The sequence below is a fragment of the Hypanus sabinus genome, chromosome 14 (assembly GCF_030144855.1).
Source record: "Hypanus sabinus isolate sHypSab1 chromosome 14, sHypSab1.hap1, whole genome shotgun sequence".
Taxonomy (NCBI): domain Eukaryota; kingdom Metazoa; phylum Chordata; class Chondrichthyes; order Myliobatiformes; family Dasyatidae; genus Hypanus; species Hypanus sabinus.
This window is the reverse complement of record NC_082719.1, coordinates 109,240,644-109,248,662: the sequence shown is the minus strand read 5'-3', so window position 1 is coordinate 109,248,662 and position 8,019 is coordinate 109,240,644.

Here is an 8,019-nt window from a genome sequence, read left to right as displayed (position 1 = left end):
GTCTGCATAAAGTGCATGACAATGTCATATCCTTCTACTGATATGATGGCATTCGTTCCCAGCAGAGCCACGCCACCGCCTCTGCCTACCTTCCTATCCCTGGAATATAACATCTAGCTCCCAACTACAACCATCCTTAAGTCACCGTTCATCACATGATGATGACCACAACATCATACCTGACGATCTGTAAAAGTGCAACAAGATCATTCACCTTATTTCTTATACTCCATGGATTCAGATATAACACTTTGAGTACTGTGTTTACTACCCTTTTTGATTCTGCATCCCTAATGCACTGATACTCATCCTGCTGGCTGCAATTTTGTTCTATCATCTGCTTGCCCTTCCTGACAGTCAGACTGCACGCTATCTTTGTAATGACAAACTCTGCCACCCTCATCAGGGATGATAACCAGGCATGTCTAGTATGGTGACATTTACAGTATACCCTGCCGTCCATACCTCCTGATTGGTTGGTTCTCATACAATAAGAGAAATTGGCGGTAAGACCATCAGACATAGGAGCAGAATTGGGCCATTCAGTATGGCTGATCCCAGATCCCATTCAACCCCACATACCTGCCTTCTCACAATATCTATTGATGCCCGACTAGTAGGTAATCTATTAACTTCCACTTTAAGTATATCCCCAGACTTGTCCTCCATCACAATCTGTGGCAGAGCATTCCACAGATTCACCACTCTTTGGCTAAAAAAAAATTCCTCCTTATATCTGTTCTAAAAAGCCACCCCTCAATTTTGAAGCTGTGCCCTCTAGTTCTGGATATCCCCACCAGAGGAAACATTCCACATCCACCCTATCTAGTCCTTTCAACATTCAGTAGGTTTCAATGAGATTCCCCCCCCCCCCCCCCCACGTTCTTCTAAATTCCAGTGAGTACAGATGCTCCTCGTATGTTAATCCCTTCATTCCTGGAATCATCAACATGAACCTTTTCTGGACTCTTCCATGCCAACATAAGGGGCCCAAAACTGATGACAATAATCCAAGTGCGGCCTGTCTTGTGCCTTATAAAGCTTCAGCATTATCTCATTGTTTTTATGTTCTATTCCCCTTGAAATAAATACTAACATTGCAAGTGCCTTCTTTCCCACAGAATTATCTTTCTGGAAGTCTTGCTTGAGGACTCCCAAGTACCTTTGCACCTCCAATGTTTGAAACTTCTCTCCATTTAGGTAATAGTCTGCACTGTTGTTCCTTTTACCAAAATGCATTATCATACATTTCCCAACACTATTCCATCTGACACTTTTTTGCCTCTTCTAATTTGTCTAAGTCTTGCTGCAATCACATTGTTTCCTCAGCACTACCTACCCTTCCAACTGTCTTCGTATTATCCACAAACTTTACCTTGAAGCCATTAATTCCACTACTTAAATCATTGACAAACTGTAAAAAGTAGCAGTCCCAATACCAACCCCTGAGGAACACCACTAGTCACTGGCAGCCAACCAGAGAAGGGCTCCTTTATTCCCACTTGCTGCCTCTTACCTGTCAGCCATTCCTCTATTTGTGCCAGTATCTTCCTTGTAACGCCATAGGATTTTATTTTGTTAAGCAGCCTCATGAGGTATCTTATCAAATGCCTTCTGAAAATCTAAGTAAATGGCATCCACTGCCTCTCCTTTGTCCACCCTGTTTGTTACTTCCTTGAAGAATTCTAACAGATTTGTCAGGCAAGATTTCCCTTGACAGAAACTGCACTGACTTTGGGGCTTATTTTATCATTAGTCTGCAAGTACCCTGAAACCTTATCCTTAGTAATGGTCTCCAACACTTCCCCAACCATTGAGGTTAGGCTAACTCACCTATAATTTCCTTTCTTTTGCCTTCTTCCCTTCTTAAAGAGTGCAGTGACATTTGCAATTTTCCAGTCCTCTGGGACCATGCCAGAGTCAAATGATTCTTGAAAGATTATAACCATTGCATCCATTATCTCTTCAGCAACCTCTCTCAGGACTCTGGGGTGTAGTCGATCTGGTCCAGGTGATATATCCACCTTAAGACTGTTCAGTTTGCCTAGCAATTTTTCCTTTGCTCCCTGACACTCATAGACATCTGGCACACCGCTAGTGTCTTCCACAGTGAAGACTGATGAGAAGTACCCATTAAGATCATCTGCCATTTCTTTGTCCTTCATTACTACCTCACCAGCATTATTTTCCAGTGGTTCAATAATAATTCGACTTCCCTTTTACTCTTTATATAATTGGAAAAAAAAACTTTTAGTATTGGTTTTATATTAGTGGCTACTTTGTCCTCATATTTCACCTTTCCTTTCTTAAAGCTTTTATAGTTGCCTTTTATTGGAATTTAAAAGCTTCCCTATCATCCAACTACCCACTCACTTTTGCTACCTTATATGCCCTTTCCGTGGATTTTATGCAGTCCTTAACTTACCTTGTCAGCTACTGTTGCCTACCTCTGCCATCTGAGAATTTCTTCTGTATCTCGCCCCTTGTGAACTATTCCCAGAAACTTCAGCCGCATCTGCTCTGCCATCATCCCTGCCAGTATCCTTCTCCAGTTCACCTGGGCTGCTCTCATGCCTCTGTAATTCCCTTTATTGCGATACAGATACGTGTGCTGTATGCTCAAATTGCAGTATGAATTCAATCATAATTAGCTCCCTAATAAGATCTGGATTATTACACAACACCCAATCTAAGATGGCTTTTCCTCAAGTAAGCTCGAGCACAAGCTGCTCTAAAAAGCCATCTTGTAGGCATTCATCAAATTCCCTCTTTTGTGATCTGACACCAACCAGCTTTTCACAATCCCCCTGTACAATTGTAGTCCCCCAATACAATTGTGACTTTTAAAAAAGTATACAGTATTTCTGTTTTTGCACGTTTTTAAAATCTAATATATGTATACTGTAGTTAATTTACTTGTTTATTATTATTTTATTTATTTATTTTTCCTCTTCTAGATTATATATTCCATTGAACTGCTGCTGCTAAGTTAACAAATTTCACATCACATGCCGGTGATAATAAACCTGATTCCTCTTATTACATGCCCCTTCCAGCTCTTTGCAATCTCAACCCCACATTATGGTTACTATTTGTAGGCCTATATATGATTCCTATTATGTCTTTTCACACTTGCAGTTTCTTAACTCCACCCACAAAGATTCAATATTCTCTGACCTTATGTCATCTCTTTCTAAAGATGTAATTCCATCTTTTAACAACAGAGCCTCACCACAGCCCACGCCTTCCTGCCTGTTCTTTCCATTTGTAATGCCCTGGTAAAGATTCTTACTGCTATGCTGTAGGTATTTGGTTTTAGCAGCTCAGTAAGGGTAGCCTGCTCAGCTTTCTACCTGTTTCGGTTTGAGCTGAGATAAGGGATTTTGTTGTTTGAATGTGGTGGAATTGGGAGAAGGTTCCAGCAATTTCAAGATTGCTACCAGTGTCACGTGCAGGTGGGTTTAGAAATAGTAAAACAGTGCAGATCAACACATGGCTGAAGAAATGGTGCAGGAGGGAGGCCTTCAGATTTATAGATAATTGGGCAGTTTTCCAGGGAAGGTGGGACCTGTTCCAGTGGGACGGTTTACATCTGAACTGGAGGGGGACAAATATTCTTGCAGGGAGGTTTGCTAGAGAGGATCCAGTGGATTTAAACTAGATATGAGCGAGGAGGGGAACCAGAGTGTAGGAACAGATGTATGGGAGAAGGAAGAAAAAGAAGACAGTAAAGTTCTTGAGATAAACAGAGAAGAAGAGGTGGAGAATTTCTTAAATGCATTTATTTTAATGCTAGGAGCATTGCAAGAAAGGTGGATGAGTTTAGTGCATGGATTGATACCTGGAAATATGATGTAGCTATTAGTTAAACATGGTTGCAGGAGGGGTGTGATTGGCAACTAAATATTCCTGGATTTCGTTGCTTCAGGTGTGATAGAATCTGAGGGACAAGAAGGGGAGGTGTTGCGTTGCTTGTCAGAGAAAATATTACAGCGGTGCTCTGGCAGGATAGATTAGAGGGCTCGTCTAGGGAGACTATTTGGGTGGAATTGAAGAATGAGAAAGGTGTAGTAACACTTATAGGGGTGTATTATAGGCCACCTAATGGGGAGCAAGAATTGGAGGAGCAAATTTGCAAGGAGATAGCAGATACTTGTAGTAAGCACAGGAATGTGATTGTGGGAGATTTTAATTTTCCACACATAGACTGGGAAGCCCATACTGTATAAGGGATGGATGGTTTGGAGTTTGTAAAATGTGTGCAGGGTGGTTTTTTGCAGCAATACATAGAGGAACCAACCAGAGAAGGGACAGTGTTGGATCTTTTGTTAGGAATGAGATAGGTCAGGTGACAGGTATGTGTTGGGGAGCACTTCAGGTCCAGTGATCACAATGCCATTAATTTCAATATAATTATGGAGAACGATAGGACTGGACCCAGGGTTGAGATTATTGATTGGGGAAAGGCTAACTGAGAAGATGTGAAAGAAGGAGTGGATTGGGACAATTTGTTTTATGGGAAGGATGTAATAGTGAAATAGTGGTAATTTAAAAGTGAAATTTTGAGGGTACAGAATCTTTATGTTCCTGTTAGGAAAGGTTAAAAGTTTGAGAGAGCCATGGTTTTCAAGGGATATTGGAAACTTGGTTGGAAAAAAGAGAGATCTACAATAAATATAGGCAGCATGGAGTAAATGAGGTGCTCGAGGAATATAAAGAATAGAAGAAGAATCTTAAGAAAGAAATTAGAAAAGCTATAAGAATATACGAGGTTGCTTTGGCAAGTATGGTGAAAATAAATCCGAAGGGTTTCTAAAGTTATATTAATAGGAAAAGGATAGTGAGGGATAAAATTGGTCCCTTAGAGAATCAGAGTGAACAGCTATGTGTGAAGCCGAAAGAGATGGGGGAGATTTTGAACAATTTCTTTTCTTCGGTATTCACAAAGGAGAAGAATATTGAATTGTGTAAGGTAAGGGAAACAAGTAGGGAAGTTATGGAAACTATGATGATTGAAGATGAGGAAATACTGGTGCTTTTAAGGAATATAAGAGTGAATAAATCTCCAGGTCCTGACAGGATATTCCCTAGGACCTTGAGGGAAGTTAGTGTAGAAATAGCAGGGGCTCTGACAGAAATATTTTAAAAATGTCATTAAAAATGGGGATGGTGCTGGAGGACTGGCGTATTGCTCACATGTTTCCATTGTTTAAAAAGGGTTTTAAGAGTAAACCTAGCAATTATAGGCCTGTCAGTTTGATGTTAGTGGTGGGTAAATTAATGGAAAGTATTCTTAGAGATGGTATATATAATTATCTGGATAGACAGGGTCTGATTAGGAACAGTTAACATGGATTTGTGTGTGGAAGATCATGTTTGACAAATCTTATTGAATTTTTTTGAAGAGGTTACGAGGTAAGTTGACGAGGGTAAAGCAGTGGATGTTATCTATATGGACTTCAGTAAGGCCTTTGACAAGGTTCCGCACGGAAGGTTAGGAAGGTTCAATCGTTAGGTATTAATATTGAAATAGTAAAATGGATTCAACAATGGCTAGATGGGAGATGCCAAAGAGTAGTGGTGGATAACTTTGTCAAGTTGGAGGCCGGTGACTATTGGTGTGCCTTAGTGATCTGTACAGGGTCCAATGTTGTTTGCCATATACATTAAGGATCTGGATGATGGGGTGGTAAATTGGATTAGTAAGTTTGCAGATGATACTCAGGTAGGTGGTGGTGTGGATAATGAAGTAGGGTTTCAAAGCTTGTAGAGATATTTAGGCCGGTTAGAAAAGTGGGCTGAATGATGGCAGATGGAATTTAATGCTGATAAGTGTGAGGTGCTACATTTTGGTAGGAATAATCCAAATAGGACATACATGGTAAATGGTAGGGCATTGAAGAATGCAGTAGAACAGAGTGATCTAGGAATAATGGTGCATAGTTCCCTGAAGGTGGAATCTCATGTCGAAAGGGTGGTGAAGTAAGCTTTTGGTATGCTGGCCTTTATAAATCAGAGCATTGAGTATAGGAGTTGGGATGTAATGTTAAAATTGTACAAGGCATTGGTAAGGCCGAATTTGGAGTATTGTGTACAGTTCTGGTCACCGAATTATAGGAAAGATGTCAACAAAATAGAGTACAGAGAAGATTTACTAGAATGTTACCTGGGTTTCAGCACCTAAGTTACAGGGAAAGATTGAACAAGTTAGATCTTTATTCTTTGGAGAGTAGAAGGTTGAGGGGGGACTTGATAGAGGTATTTCAATTTATGAGGGGGATAGATGAAGTCGACATGGATAGGCTTTTTTCCATTGAGAGTAGGGGAGATTCAAACAAGAGGATATGAGTTGAAAGTTAGGGAGCAAAAGTTTAAGGGTAACACGAGGGTGAATTTCTTTACTCAGAGAGTGGTAGCTGTGTGGAATGAGCTTCCAGTAGAAGTGGTAAAGGCAGGTACGGTATTGTCATTTAAGGTAAAATTGGATAGGTATATGGACAGGAAAGGAATGGAGGGTTATGGGCTGATTGCGGGTCAGTGGGACTAGGTGAGAGTAAGCATTTGGCACGGACTAGAAGGGATGAGATGTCCTGTTTCCGTGCTGTAATTTTTATATGGTTAAAAAACAGGGCAGGAGTTGGGAGAAGACTGAGGACACCGTCCCTGCTGCACAAGGTGCTTTGTGCAAATGAATGGCTTCAAGAAGGAAGGATCAATACTCTTGTGGGAGACCTGTTCGAGATAATTTCAAGTGACATTCGGAAGCTGGTGTGCGCCGTTGCACAGAGGGTCCAGCGTGCGAGTGACAGACCAGTTCAAGATGAGCTCTAACTTGTGTGCACGTTTGACTGTTAATTATACTGGTACCCTTTCACATTTTTTCTTTTCTGTAATAACTCTTTGGTTAAGTCAACGTTTATAAATATACTCCCTTATATAGTCTCTTTATAATTGTATGCAGTGTACCACCTGTTATTTCTTGCCAATGGGCTATTGCGGGGAGACGGTGGGTGGGGGGGATTGCTGTAAATCACACAGCATTCACACAAAATAGGGTTTGAGTGGGCGTGACACTCCAACCTCACGGGTTTAGAAACAGAAATCCCACAGCACAAAACAGGCCCTTCTGCCCACAATGCTGTGCTGAACATGTCCCTACCTTAGAAATTACCTAGAGTTACCCACAGCTCTCCATTTTTCTCAGCTTCATGTACCTATCCAGGAGTCTCTTAAAAGACCCTATCATATCCACCTCCAGCACCGTTGCCGGCAGCCCATTCCAAGTACTTACCACTCTCTGCGTAAAAGCTTACCCATGACATCTTGAGAAGTTGAGGGTGAGGGTCTTGCAGGTGGAGTACAATGTTGGCAAGTACAAGGTTATCCACTTTGGAAATAAAAATAATATTTCTGATTGCTATTTAAATGGTAGAAGACTGCAACATGCTGTTATGCAGAGGAATTTGGGAGTGCCAAATGGTTGGTTTTCAGGTAGAACAAGTCAAAAAGGCAAATGGAATGTTGGCAGAGGTATTGGATTTAAGATCAGGGAGATTACCCTACAACTTTACAGGGTACTGGTGAGGCCACACCTGGAGTACTGTGTGTAGTTCTGGTCTCCTCGAGGAAATATATACTGGCTTTGGGGGTGGTGTAAAAGAGGTTTACCAGGTTGAGATTAGGGGGATTTGCCAATGAGGAGAGGTTGCGTCGCCAGAGATGGAACTCAGAATTCAGAATAATGAGCGGGATCTTAGAGAAACAAAACAATGAGAGGCAGAGATAAGAGAGACAGGAAAGTTGCTTCCACTGGTGAGTGAGACTGGAACTAGCCTGACGATTTGGGGGCAATAGATTTAAGATGGAGATGGGGTGAAACTGCTTTTCCGGAGAGTGGTAAATCTGTGGAATTCTCTGCTCAGAGAAACAGTAGGGGCTACATCATTAAATATATTTAAAACTGTTGGAAAGATTATTGTGCAGCAAAATTACAGATTATGGGGAAAAGGCAGATAGATG